The sequence below is a fragment of the Astatotilapia calliptera genome, chromosome 1 (assembly GCF_900246225.1).
Source record: "Astatotilapia calliptera chromosome 1, fAstCal1.2, whole genome shotgun sequence".
NCBI lineage: Eukaryota > Metazoa > Chordata > Actinopteri > Cichliformes > Cichlidae > Astatotilapia > Astatotilapia calliptera.
Window position 1 is genome coordinate 31,764,424 of NC_039302.1, and position 15,647 is coordinate 31,780,070.

At 39.7% G+C, this 15,647-nt stretch overlaps 1 protein-coding gene across 2 annotated transcripts in view; it reads right to left on the minus strand.

Moving 5' to 3' along the window:
* The window catches only part of LOC113026105 (insulin-like growth factor 1 receptor), a 58,604-nt gene that overhangs the window by 32,046 nt on the left and 10,911 nt on the right, over positions 1–15,647 (minus strand). The window lies entirely within an intron of this gene.

Consider the following 15,647-nt stretch of genomic DNA (forward strand, 5'->3'; position numbering starts at 1 on the left):
GCTATTGCTGGACAGAATAACCTTAGTAGTACTGGCTCTCTAATTTAATGGTCTTTCTTTATTTTCATGATTATTTACATAACTCAAAACATGTTTTATATTTTACATTCTTCAAAATAGCCACCCTTTGCTTTTATTACAGCTTTGCACACTCTTGGCATTCTCTTGATGAGCCTCATGAGGTAGTCACCTGAAATGGTTTTCCAACAGTCTTGAAGGAGTTCCCAGAGATGTTGAGCACTTGTTAACCCTTGTGCGTTCACTCCTCGGTCCATCTCATCCGAAAACATCTGTTGGGTCAGATGACTGTGGAGGCCAGGCCATCTGGCGCAGCACTTCATCACGCTACCTTCTTGGTAAATGCCCTTACACAGCCTGGAGGTGTGTTTGGGGTCATTGTCGTGTTGAAAAAGAAGCGGATGGGATGGCATGTCACTGCAGGATGTTGTGGTAGACATGCTGGTTCAGTGTGCCTTCAATTTTGAATAAATCCCCAACAGTGTCACCAGCAAAGCACCCTGACACCATCACACATCCTCCTCCATGCTTCACAGTGGAAACCATGTATGTAGAGACCATCTATTCACCTTTTCTGCGTCACATAAAGAGACAGCAGGTGAAACCAAAAAGCTCAAATTTGAACTCATCAGACCAAAGCGCAGATTTCCAATGTTCTGATGTCCATACCTTGGGTTTCTTGGCCCAAACAAATCTCTTCTGCTTGTTGCTTTATAGGCCATCAAGGCCTGATTCGCACAGTCTCCTCTGAACAGTTGATGTAGAGATGTGTCTGCTACTGGAATTCTGTGTGGCATTTATCTGGGGTCTAATCTGAGATGCTGTTAACTTGTGATTTCTGAGGCTGGTGACTCGGATACATTTATCTTCAGCAGGAGAGGTGACTCTTGGTCTTCTTTTCTTGGGGTGGTCCTCATGTGAGCCAGTTTCATTGTAGAGGCCTGATGGTTTTTGCGACTGCATTTCGAGACACATTCAAAGTTTTAGCAATTTTTCCAGCTGATTGACCTTCAGTTCTTAAAGTAATGATGGACTGTCATTTCTCTTTTCTTAACTTATTGGTTCTTGCCATAATTTGAATTCTAACAGTTGTCAAATAGGGCTGTCAGCTGTGTACCAACCTGACCTCTGCACAGCACAACTGATGATTTGAGCCCATGAAGAAGGCAAGAAATTCCACATATGAACCCTGACAAGGGACACCCGTGAAGTGAAAACTATTTCGGGTGACTACATCATAAACTTATTGAGAGAAGGCCAAGGTTTTGCAGTGCTGTCAACAAAGCAAAGGGTGGCTGCTTTGAGGAATACAAAAAATAAGACATATTCAGAGACTATTTATCAATTTTTTTCTTTGCTATTCTACATACCTTGCTTCATATATTATACGTCTTCAGTATGTGTTTACAACATAGAAAGTAGTAAATATAAATACATATAAATAGGGAGCATATCACAATGAATATGAGACAACTATGAGATTGCTATGTGCTGACAAAATGGAAAACAACAGGTGATCTGATCGAAATTGAAAGGTAGGCTGGCCACAAGAATGACCTGCCAATCAACAATCAGTGTCAGTGTCTGGTATATGACAGATGCTCAAATTCAGCAAGAAGGGTCTAGACAAAGCCCCAGGGTTACCTTTCCAGATACGTGGCTCCCAACTGTGGTAGGGAGATATCTAGTTTTAAGCTTAGTGACTTTACTCTAAGCTGCCCCATAGCTCGCAACCAGCCATTGCTGTCCGGACCAAGCTTGCAGTGATGAAACAGTAGAGGAGGGCAAGCTTTACTTCTGCTTGGGATTACTACATATAAATATACATGTTAAACCATGGGCCAGCACAGACACTTTATGGTTGATGAACTGGGACAAATATAAGTGTCTAAAACAATAGTTTGGTCGATGGCTATTTTTTTTTTTTAAAAATTGTTATTATCTACTTATTCCCTTTTGTGCCAGAGAAGTAAAAGGAATGGGTAGTCAACACCCCTGGACCGCTGATATGTGTGGCTGTGATGCTACTGCAGGAAATTCAATGATCGGCAGATGCAGCCCACAGATTCCGTACACTATTTTTTCCCCCAACAGAAATTACCCAAACCTCTGCTAACAACACTACATAATAATCATTTCTCAAGCCTGATGAAATGCGGGCTGGTTTTCAAATCAAGGCAGAACTGGCTCCAGACTAGCAACCCCCAATAGTACCATGAGGGTGGAGAAGAAGCAATGGAGAGCTGCTCACTTAACCAAACAAGAATCTATGTCCCACACAGGTTACCCACACAAGCACCTTCCTGAATGAGAAGACAGTAACATGACCTATGATAGAGTTAACCTTCAGTAAAAGGTTGTTTTTTTGATACTTTTTGCAGGGTTTTTCTTTTTTTGTTTATTACTTTTTTTGGTCTTTTAAATCACCAAATCTGAAATATGATGTCGGAGAAAATTCAAAGTAAAAATATAAAAGTAAACAGATTAAAAAAAAATAACCAATAATAATAAAATTTAGTGTCTCCCAGAAGCCAAAGAGCACCTTAAGTTCTGAAACCCTTGCACAAGCCCTGACTACCACATTTTCCTATATACCTTCTAAATTATATTTATTTACTACCCATTTACCTGCCTTATAAAGCTCTATAATTGAGGCATTTTGGTCCAACAAGGGTTTTTTGCTTTTGCAGTTGCAAAACAGAGCAAGACTCAAAATCACTCTGTTTCACTGGTTTTCAATGACTGAGAAAATACTGTGATAAACTTAGATTAGAATTTCTGGTGGAAGTAACACATCTCAGCATGCCATCACAGGTGTGTGCAGCACTTTCAGAGTCTATTGTGTGTTAAATGTATCCAGCTTTGCATGCTGACAGAAATGCTCAGCTCTTCAATGGGAGTGGGTATTCACTGACAATCAAAAGCTCTTTTATGAATGTGAGGACACACCCACAAATGACCCAAAGAAGGTAATGTAGGAGGTGTTTTGATGAAAGTCAAGGTGATTTCCCAAAATCGCAAGCTGATTGAAATTCAGCCAGTAGCACTGGTACGTCTCATAGTATGGTGAAAAGTAAGAAGAAGATCTCTCATTCACTTTCAGGGATTTAACCACAAGCAAGCAACCACATGGTCCCAGGGCTTCTTCATCCATCTCCAGCTTAGTATAAAGTGAGAGAGTGGATGTCTGTACTTTGTGCATGATGGCATGGAGCTAATCATAGCAGAGATTAGGCAGACTTCAGCAGGAACTTATAGTCACTGGGCTTCCTTAAGCCTTAAGCACTAGCACTGGGTCACACAAGTCAGACTGGATAAGATGACCTCTCTGTCAACCCATGTATCTCTGACTTTTATTTACAGTCAGTCAAAAATACCAAATTCAAATTCAAATTTTTATTTGTCACGTACACAGTCATACACAGTACGATATGTAGTGAAATGCTTGGACCACAGTAACTTCCATTATCTTACATAATGTGTTTACTACAATATGTTACCACTATTCTGTTTGTCAGCATGCATTTTGTTACTGCTGTATACTAGAGGCTTTGCTGTCATATATGTGTGTGGTTTCGAAGCAAGCAGCAACCTTTGGTGCTGGAAAAAAAAAAAAATAGGCTCAGGTGAAAGTGCCAAAAACTGTAGCTCCTGGAGCAGCCACTTGTGCCCATAGTTTCCCACGTTAAAGAGTCCGACCTGATTGCAGGAAAAGGTATTTACAGCCATGTATAAAAACCAGCATTGTGTGAATTTGGATATTATTAATGCTTAAAGTCAGGGGGTGGCCACTTTGACACATGGGCCAACTGAACTGAGAAGTGTGTTGTGCCGATGGTGCCTTTTGGAATATAGAGCAAAGACTTGCTAAATTCATACAATGTCTAAAAGATAGATGTTGTTATTGATCAGTTAGTAAAGTCTTGTTATGCAGCCTCTAGGTGAGAGTTTTGGCAGTCAGCATCTTGGGTGGATCTGATTTGTGTTCACTGGCTAGCAACTTCTGACAAATTGTTTGCCAATGAGCATGCCATGGATTGTCTACATTTTCATAAATACATAAATCCAACCATGATCATTTCTGCAGTGCAGGAACTGGTTTAAAACCTCCTCCACTGAGGCTGGGTGATTTGATGACTATATCGACATTGGGCGATAGGCTGAGCCTTCAACCAATCGTTTTTACAAGAGCAATTTAGTTATTTATTTATTTGCCTGTGATTAATTTGCTAATAATGTTGGTTGACGCTAAGAGAAGAAGTCAACGCAGTCAAAATAATAGCAAAAAAAACAAAAAACAAAAACGTTTTATTTAAATTTAAAAGACAAACAAACAAAAAACACAGGGAAACAAAGAGAAACTGCTTCTTTTCCCCCACTATAACCGTGTTTACAGGCCATTCCAGTTTTTATCTGTCATACACACTCGACCAAACAACAAACACAAAATTAAACAGAAAGTTAAAAATCAAAATGTCTCTTTAAGTGAACATAAAAAATGTTCCTACAAAAATGTTCAGAACAAAACAAGACCAATTTAACCAAATTAAGGTAAGGTGTGAATTTAAAAAAAAAAGAAAAAAGGGTAAATATATTTCCTTTCGTAACTTTCATTCGCAATTTAAGAGTCAAAATAGATCATTCTCCTGTCTCTGGAGTGAAAAGCGCACATTTAAAGCAGATGTGCTCTCAAAGTGACACAGATTGAGTTGCTGTAGCCATGCTGATACCTGAACCAGGTATATTGTTGCATGTGAAAAGAACTGTCAGAAAAGGGAGGAAGAAAGAAGTATCATGAAGCAATGAAATCATCATATCATGAAAGAAACGTGGACTTCTGCAAACACTGCAACAAACTAATTAAGGTATATGTCTCAAATAATTAAATTAAAAAAATAAAATCAAGACTTTAATAGAATCCACACAAATCATACTGGCAGAGTTCAACGGGGACAACGTACTACTGGAACACTCCAAAATGTCTGAGGTAAAAACTGAAAAAGGCTAGTTCACATTAAGGAAATCTGTGTTTAAAAATGGCCTCACATTTAGCACTAGAGAAGCACTGGGCAAATAAACACTGGATCTACGACATCCAAAAGCAACCAGAAAACAGGAGAGGGAAGGAGAGGCTGGGACCGAGTCCACCGATTCAGTGACTCACACACTGTTGGACTCTCTTTAGCTCTTTCACACAGTGGAAGTGCGTTTTCCTGCTAGACAGCTGATAGTGTGTTTCCTACATGCCAGCTAACATGCAAAGTTTCACTGATACTACAGACGGGTGCTCAGAATCTGCATTTTGCAATCTGTAGTTTGTTTTAAATATTTGGTGGGTACAGTGCCAGGACCAATGCCTGTAAATTTGCCAGCAACTGAAAACAACTGCATTAGGGGGCTAAGAATGCACTCTGTTAAGTTAGCTCTGTTGTCCTACCATAATGCAAACTGTGTGGCTCAAACAACTACTGCTACCGGTGAGATAGAAAATAGACACATGGAATGAACAAGCTTATTTTGTAATTTTTTTAAACTGATGTGAAAATGGCTCACGAGTCTCTCCTCCACAACATTGCAGAGAAACAGATTTACTACCTCTTCTCAAACACAGTTACACTGCAGCAAAAATAAATACCCTTCCCATTTTCACTCATTTATTGATAATGATGGTCAGTGTTGGGAACACTGATCAATAAAAATAATGCCTTAAGTTACTGATTTACTCCACTGCTTCTTCATTACGACACAATATACCCTGATATGGACAGTCACATTGTTAATATAAACTTTAATTTAATTGCCAATGCTGTTAGCACCTTCAGTTTTAGCTGAGGTCTTTGATGCTAACTTTGCGTTAGCATTATAGATTGTGTATAAACAAGATTCCAAGCATCTCTACAGAGACAACATGCCAAAGAGCTGATATACTGTTACAGTCGCAGCAGGTTGTTTTCTGGGGCATTTTACTATCAAGTTCTTACCCTTTTGTGCAATAAGAAATAATGTAATGTTCATATCTCCTCCAGAGTTGTAGAGCTCTCTACTCTTTCTATCCTTTGCCTACATTAATTATTATTAGCAGTACAGCTTTGTTTTCTGTCTTCCCTTCAGAGATAAATGAAATAGGGCTGTGCGATATGACCAAAATCTCATATCCTGATATAAGACATTTATCGTCCCGACAATGATAAATATAGCAAAAATTTTACATTTTCTTTGAATCTCAGGCAACTCGACTTGCATGAAGTGTTTTCAGCTGGGCGTCGTGTAGCTGGAGTCAAGGGTTTTGACCAATGCATGAAACTATCCATTTTTAGGCATAAGTTGTAACAGCTGCCATTTTCTTTGTGAGTATTTATTACACTGCATGCTGCGGGGAAAAGCCTGTTCTAACGAGTCTAAGGTTTATTTTGTGCACCTGACTGCTCTTTTTTGCTTCTCATCTGTAAACTCTCTCCACACTCTTTCATGTGATTCTTGCGTAGGAGATAGAAGAGGTTTGCCGTGTTTGAGTGTGAGGTGGGGACCGGTTTCCTGCATAATTTGCATGGTACAGTTTTCTGGTCCGTGCCAGACTTTTCATAACCAAACCATGTCCATGCTACAGAGGTAGCACCTCGTTTAGAAATAAGGTACTTGATTTGTTTTGACTGGTCTTTCTGTTTGTCATTATTTCAGTTTATTTTGAAAAATTTCAACAGGCTCTTCAGCTTTATTGTGAAAGGTTTAGAAAATAAACAAACGGATGCAGAGCCGCACGCTAGGTTTACAGTCATTGTAGCTAATGACAAGGTGTAAAAACAGCTGCTTTCCGTCCGTAGTGTGGTTATTTTTTAAATATAAGAAAAAAAGAATTTAATATAGCCACTACAGTGACTATCAAAAAATGAAAAAAAATATTGCCGTAAACAGTTTATTTTGTGACACGATGAAACAAACGATATCATAATATGAAACGATAGATGTTTTCATATTGTCATCCGATATATATCGTTATATCAAACAGCCCTAGAATGAAATACTAAAAATATAGAACAATTACAGTAACGTAATATTTTGGAAAACATTACATGAGAGCATGTGTAGTCAACCATACAATATTATCAAAATTCTTCACTTATGATACAATATTATCGCACTTTTGAACATTTTGTTACATGCCAGTTATTGCAACACATTCCGATTTCTAACCTTTATTCAGCTTATATACGTCTTAAAAACAATAAATGTTGCCAAAAAAAGCAGTCAGTCTGTTAGAGTCAAATTGTTAAATGCTGTCATTGTGTTACTTAAATTTTTAAGTCTTGGTTCAAACTGTATGATCAAAGACATTCCTTTGTTTCTGACCCCCTCCCCAGCCTGTTGAATGGTGGGGGACGCTATAGTGTTTTATTATAGGCATCCTAGGTGAAGGTTCTGTTTTCTTGTTTAGTAAACTTCCTGCCTTTATTACCCTTTGGTGAACAGGGGGTCACACAAATGCACCCCCAAACACAAACCCACACACTCACGTGCACCCACACGCACACACACACACACACACACACACACACACACACACACACACACACACTTACAAGGGCCTGACACACCACAGGGGGTGTTACAATGGGTGGTGCCTGTGTAAACTGTAACTGTATTCAATAAAAAGGCTGCAAGGAAGGCTGTTTATTTGAAGTTAGCTAGGAAACAGGTGAGGAGCGTTCAGCTCCAAGAGCCTGGTTCCGACCAGCCTCCCTTGCTAGCAAGTAAAATCGATCAATTGCTGTTCGTCTTGTTTCATTAACGGGAATAAGTCTCTAAACCAGCGGGGCCTGTGGAAGCGCAGACCCAACACAGTCTGCTATCAGTCTCATATTTGTCTGCGATTGAATAGGGTAAATAGGCAAATAACATGCAATTTGTAATTGCAGTTAATTGCTGATAATACAGCAATGGGCCTGCAAAATTATATAAAGAATCACTTGCGCAAATATTGATTTTGATGATCCCATATAAAAACAGCAGAATGTTAAAAAATATAGTGATACAAATTCTAGGTTTTACTAGCCCACAATCATTTATTTTCCCCATTCATGGTAAGAAGTCAAAAAAAGTCTTCTCAAAATGTCTGTGAAATTGTGTCAAATAGTCTATGCCACTGCATTTTTGAGTCTACCGCTATAGGTCACCAAAGACAGAAACTTTCAAACTCTACAAACAGGTTTGGAAAATTGCTTCCATCCTTGATTTTTATCTTGATGTGCACATAAGCACATTCCTTTTGTATATATACTAATAATACTAACGCACAATGCACACTGCCTCATCAGGAGGGCATGCTAGCTTAAGGACTATAAATATAAACGCTCCAATACTGACACGCCAGGTACTGTAAACTAAGTTAACAACTGAATGAGCAGCACCGCTAAAGACAATCCTTCTAGTTTAATGTGTAATCCCCTCAGCCAGGGGTTAACAAAAGACAAAAATTCCTTCCAGTAAATCCCAGAAGTCCTACTTTGTACTTTAATGATGTGCTTTCATCTCCTCAGACCGTACAAAGCACCGGAAAACATCCCCCATGCTGTTCGATGTGTGAGAGAGTGTGTGGATTCGTGTGCTTGAGAGCGCGACTGAAACAACGTGTTTGCTTCCCAGCATGCTCGGACATGGCTCTTCTTTAGAAGCAGCCCATGAGTTATGAAGGAGACAAAAACACCCAAACCAGATTCCAAAAAACAAATGAGGAAGTAAACACAGGAGAATGCAGCCCCCCCCCCACCAAACTTTCCCAGAGAAGAAAGCAGGCTTTGAACCTTCTTTTCGCTGTAACAGTTTTATGAATGAGTTCAGTCTAAAGGCACGTCCTTTATATAAACTCTCTGAAAACAGGGTTGGCACTCTTCTCTCTCGTCATATATTGATCCCATGAATGACTGTGTCTGGAAATAAAATGCCTTTGAATACAAAGTGCTGGCACAACAGGCTTGTGAGCCAGACACATATTTAAACAATAGCTTCCAGATAAGATTACTGAAGCTTGATACAGGGCGTTATCACAGGAGACAAATCATGATGATGAAGTATGATCCTGTGTGGCCGCAATGTTTGCTGCTACAATTGCATAAACAGAACCAAGTTTTGCTCTATTTATTGCTACATACTATTAACACACAGGATTGCACGTAAAGCCTCTGAGCTGCAGGTAGTGGAGTGGCCAGACAACATGCTTGGTCAGCCTGCTCAACTACTCCAGCCATTGGCCTTCCTCACTTAATGAAGCCTAGCTTTACTACCAGCAGACTTTTCCAATAAAGTGCCTAATAAATAGCACAACACGCAGTCTCTGCAGTGAGAGCAGCAGTGCTCATGTTGTCTGAGATCAATTCTGTTTTAAGGCAGCGGCGGCAGCAACTGATGGCCCATTTGCCCTGGCTGACACACTCCCTCTGGAGCCTCTGGTAGACTACTTACGCATCTTTGCAGGGTCATTCGCCACCCTATCTTTAGTCTAGTTAACAAAAAGGCACGAAGATGCCAGCTGAACAAAAATACACAAGTCATGACTAAAAGTGTCCAGTTAGTCAGGTTCTGAAATATTGTTGCTGGGGGTAAACAGCAACTTAGATGCTTTGGAACATGAGTGGTGAAATTACCGGTAATTGGAAAACAACAGACTTTTCACCCAGACACCACGTTAAATGTGCTGGCACCAGTTAGCCAACAGTATAGCAGAGCAGAGGTCTCTGTCTGTCTGTGTCTGTGTGTTCTGCTCTGACCTCATACAGCTGCAAACAAGAGGAATGTGGCCCCGAGTACTAGCACTTCTTACAGTAGTGTTAACAGTGGTTTTAGCAGCAGAACTTGTAGTCTTTGTGGGAGAAGCAGAAGTAATAGTACTGGTTGTAGCAGCAGATGGTTTAGCAGCTGAAGTAGCAGTGGAAGCAACTTTCGCAGTGGCACTGGTAAATTAAGTACTGAGGCATTTAGGATTAAATTATTAATTTAAAAAAATATGCAGATACATTTGCTGTAGATACAGCGCGCACACGCACACACACACTTACTTTACAGCTGAGGTCTAGTAACAGCCACCTAAGTTTATTTTTCAACAGATTTTAACTTTTATTGTGCACCCATGAATGATCACGGCACTCCTACGCCACTGTTATTGTTAATAATGGTTGCGCAAAATGTAATGAAATGTACTCGCATTTTTAAGTCTTACTGACCATTCAAAGCACTTTAAACTACAAGTCCTTTTATGTTAATGTCACACTTGTGCAGCATTTTACTTTGAATGCTTTAATTTAGGGGTGGGTTTCGATAATCGATTTTCCGATTAAAATCGATTTTAGCTTGAACAAAGCGACATCGATTCATTAAAATCCTGAATCAATTTTTAAATATAAAATCGAGACACCAGACTCTCAGGTTAAACCTCACAAAACCAAACTGCTCAAAAAAATAAAGGGAACACTTAACACAATGTAACTCCAAGTCAATCACACTTCTGTGAAATCAAACTGTCCACTTAGGAAGCAACACTGATTGACAATCAATTTAACATGCTGTTGTGCAAATGGAACAGACAACAGGTGGAAATTATAGGCAATTAGCAAGACATCCCCAATAAAAGAGTGGTTCTGCAGGTGGTGACCACAGACCACTTCTCAGTACCTATGCTTTCTGGCTGATGTTTTGTTCACTTTTAAATGCTGGCGGTGATTTCACTCTAGTGGTAGCATGAGACGGAGTCTACAACCCACACAAGTGGCTCAGGTAGTGCAGCTGATCCAGGATGGCACATCAATGCGAGCTGTGGCAAGAAGGTTTGCCGTGTCTGTCAGCGTAGTGTCCAGAGCATGGAGGCGCTACCAGGAGACAGGCCAGTGCATCAGGAGATGTGGAGGAGACTGTAGGAGGGCAACAACCCAGCAGCAGTACTGCTACCTCCACCTTTGTGCAAAGAGGAACAGGAGCAGCACTGCCAGAGCCTTCTCAAATGACCACCAACAGGCCAAAAATGTGCATGTGTCTGCTCAAACGGTCAGAAACAGACTCCATGAGAGTGGCCTGAGGGCCCGACGTCCACAGGTGGGGGGCTGTGCTTACAGCCCAACACCGTGCAGGACGTTTGGCATTTGCCAGAGAACGCCAAGATTGGCAACTTCGCCACTGGCGCCCTGCGCTCTTCACAAATGAAAGCAGGTTCAAACTGAGCACATATGACAGACGTGACAGAGTCTGGAGACACCGTGGAGAACGTTCTGCTGCCTGCAACAACCTCCAACATAATCGGTTTGGCAGTGGGTCCGTAATGGTGTTGGGTGGCATTCCTTTGAGGGGTTGCACAGCCCTCCATGTGCTCGACAGAGGTAGCCTGACTGACCGAGATGAGATCCTCAGACCCCTTATGCTGGTGCAGTTGGCCCTGGGTTCCTCCTAATGCAAGACAATGCTATACCTCATGTGGCTGGGGTGTGTCAGCAGTTCCTGCAAGACGAAGGCATTGATGCTATGGACTGGCCCATCCGTTCCCCAGACCTGAATCCCAGACGGATTCCGCAAAAAGACGTAAACACAAAGCGCGGACCCGACGCATCAGAATCTGTGAGCTGTCGGCGTTCTCACCCAACGGCATGTACACAGGCACGCTGCCGGTGCTGAAAGCCAACAGCTCACAGATTCTGAAGCTGCAGGTTTTGTCACTCTCCAACCAAAACTGACTGAACCAGCACCAAAAGAAGATCAAAACTACGCTTCACATAAACATCGTCATGAATTCCCTCTTACTTTTGCTGCTTTGCTTCCACTGCAATAAAAATCACAATTCCTGCACAGCTCTGTCTCTCTTTTTCTCTCAGTGTATTTCAAGAACAGTTTCCCATCTCAAATCTCCGTTTTCTATATTATTTGCTTACTTATTAACCACCAGTGTACCGTTGTTCACAGCACTGTCGGCCGCTGTTTTCTTTTCTTTTCTTCTCTTTTTTTAAATGACTTCCAACAAGAAAGCCTAATTTCTGCTGTTCAATACCAAAGAAATTTAAACTTTTTTAAAAATTACGCCAAATTGCAAAATGCTTAGCTGCGTCTCTAATAAAACCTCTGTAACTTTGTTCTGCTTCACTTCAGCACCATCATGTAATGTTCATGTGTTGATTCTTTGTTTTCTTCTGTTTTTGTTCTACTGCAAAATATTTTTAAGGTTATCTACTATATAAAGCCAGGCCAGGAAAATCTCCTTCATGTTTTTCTGTGTTTTATCCTCAGTTACTTTGGCACAAAGGCATCTGCTATGATGCTTACACCTCTGATTAGGTCTCACAACTGTCAGTACTGATAAATGATCAGAATTATAATATTTCTAACTGTCTGAGTCAAAACTGAATCTAATCGAATCGTGTATCTAATCGAATCTGGACCTTTTGAATCAAATTGATTCTAGAAATCAGTGATGATACCCACTCCTACTTTAATTACTTTATGCATCACAACTTTTAATGAAATATAATTTACTTAGTTTTAAGAGTTTCAATCATTTGTGTTTTGTTAAATTAGTCTTCAAGTGTATAAATAGGCTGGTCCCAGAGTGTCTTAATAGATACATCCAAAGACAAGATAGTAATCACATTACTATAATAGGGCTGTTCGATATAATGATATATATCGGATGACGATATAAAAACATCTATCGTTTCATTTTACGCCATCGTTTGTTTTGTGGTGTCGCAAAATAAACTGTTTACGGCAATATTTTTTCATCGTTTCGATGGTCACTGTAGTGGCTATATTAATTTCTTAAAGTTCTCTCTTTCTCGTATATTTAATATAACCACACTACGGACGGACAAGCGCCTGTTTTTATGCGTTGTCGTTAGTGTGTCCGCTTGTTTATTTACCACATAAACCTTTCACAATAAAGCGCAAGATCCTTTTTTGATTTTGATTTGATTTTTGATTTGATTTTGATTTGATTTTATTGATTAGCATTCAAATTCAAATCTCAGTGAAAACAGTGAAAAAAACAAAACAAAACAAAAAAAAAAAAAAAAAAAACAGTGAAAACAGAACAAAAATCTACCATAAAGAAAGAAAGCATGAGACAAGGCTAATCAAAAGGTATTGGCTGAAGCATTTGCTTATTACGCCAACCCTTTTCACAAAATATCTTTTTGTATGCAGCTCCTGTACACAGGGCTTGAAGAAAATAATAAAACAAAGCAAAAACCAAACAAACAAACAAACAAACAAAAAAAAAAACAAAGAAAAAAAAAAAACTTTCCACCTTAGATAAGTAACTACATGAAAGCAAAAGAATCAAGAGGTTATTTTTTTTTCTCCTTTTTGCTCTTTTCATTCTTGATTTATATATTTTTCTATTACTCTATTTTTAAACATGTTTTTAAACAAGGAAAATGAACTACACCTTTTTAAATCACTGTCATAACTATTCCACAGGTTAACTCCTCTAACAGAAACACATCTCTGCTTTATATTTGTCCTTATCTTGTTTTTTTTTAAAGAAATCTGTTCCCCTTAAGTCATATTGACTCTCTCTGACTTTGAACAGCTTCTGAGTACTGGGGCAAAGCAAGTTATTTTGTGCTTTATACATTATCTGTGCCATTTTATATTCAACTAAATCATAAAATTTCAGGGTATTCAGATTAATAAACAAAATGTTAGTTGGTTCTATATAGTTTGATTGGTTTATAATTCTTATAGCTTTTTTTTGTAACTTGAAAATAGGAAGAGTGTTCGTTTTATATGCATTACCCCATATCTCCAGACAGTAAGTCATCCTGTTGAGACTTTTCAAAATAAACTGAATCACGTGAAAGAGCAGATTATTTACGGATGAGAAGCAAAAAAAGAGCCGTCAGGTGCTAAAAAATAAACCTTAGACTCAAACGTTACAACAGACTTTTCCCTAATAAATACTTACAAAGAAAACAGCAGCCGTTAAAACTTAAGTCTAAAAATGTATGGTTTCATACAGCGTTAAAAAAACTCGACTCCAGGTACACGACGCCCAGCTGGAAACACTTCACGCAAGTCGAGCTGCCCGAGATTCACAGAATTTACAGAAAATGTTAAATTTTTGTGATTTATATCATTATCGGGACGATAGATGCCTTATATCGGGATATGAAATTTTGGTCATATCGCACAGCCCTATACCATATAATATAATAGCAAAATGTCATATCGCAGATCTAAATTTGGACAACATTTTCCATAAAGGCAGCCCAACAAGGGACAATGGTTGGAAATTAGCAATAGCCATAAACTTTTGTGCAGTACATCAGTTTCATGTTTTATACTTTGACTATGTTAAACTGTACGGTCCCTTTTAAATAAAGAATTATTACTATTATTATTATTGTTATTATTATTTGTCTGATCTTTTCCAGCTCTTGCAGGGTCTCCCTCTTAGTTATCTGTGAATCTCTTTGTCCTCCATTGATATATCACCTAAAGACACCACATGTACCAGGTTACAAAACTTAAGTGGTGTAAGACAAGCTGAAGAGACCACAAAGTGCCTGCCAGCAGTTGAAATGTCACTTTAGGCATGTGCCGTTGGGCAGCGACAGTGAGCATTATGTGCAGGCAGCTCCAGAGTGTCCCTCCTTTAGTGGCTGGAGAAATGTGCGCTGCAGCTGGTGACGATAGCTCCTTCAACTAGAGAGGTTGGAGAACTGGTTCATGTGCCTGACCAGAACAAAGACTACCGCTGCAGTTTAAAGCACTGGACTTATTGATGCAACAAAACAAACATGGCATTGTTGAATGTGCGCAGACTTGATGTATAAAATATTACCCAGTGCCATTGTTCATCAGTGAACCTAATCTACTGTCCTTCATTTTCCTCTGCCCCTTGAAAAACAATATTACTATCTCTGAGTGAAGACAGAAAGATGGCCTTTTATCGGAAGAAACCTTATTGTTTCTGTACAGCGCGACACTTGATCTCCTCGCTGACTGTGCAACTGGTATACTAAGACAAAAAAGTTGCTGACTTCATGAAGCAGCAGGTGGGGCGGCACATGGCCTTCCTGCAAGACACAACTTTAGACAGATTGCTTGTGGTAAATTTTCTAGGTCATCGTTCATAAAGTACTGAATGATAAAATTATCTTGTACTTTCTCCTTGTGTCTAATGCAAGAAAAGGAAAAGTCTCTAGACAAAGACTGTCCATTTCTCAAGAGGAATGACAAACAGTAAGCATTATTCTCATCCACCTAACACCTCCTCCATCCACATCCATCCATCCGACACATCCTCCTCCAGCTCAGTTCACCTTCTGATTTCTTTCCCATCATGCCCACACGCTGTCAATCCAACAACTCACGAAGCAGGCCATGCGTAGATGTGCTTGTCAGAGATATCTGCATATGTAATTTACCTGTTTATGTGTCTATATCTCTGTATGTGCTGCGAATGCATTTGATGATCATTACCGTGTGTGCGCGCGCATGTATACAGGCGTGCTTATAGTCCAAGCGAGCCCAGCGACAGTTCTATGTCACAAGGCAGAAAACATCAACATGCTGAGTCTGCAGCAAGGCGCCAGTCACCAGGGAAACAATTCAGACAGACAGACACACACGCACACAGTCAGCCAAAACACATCGTC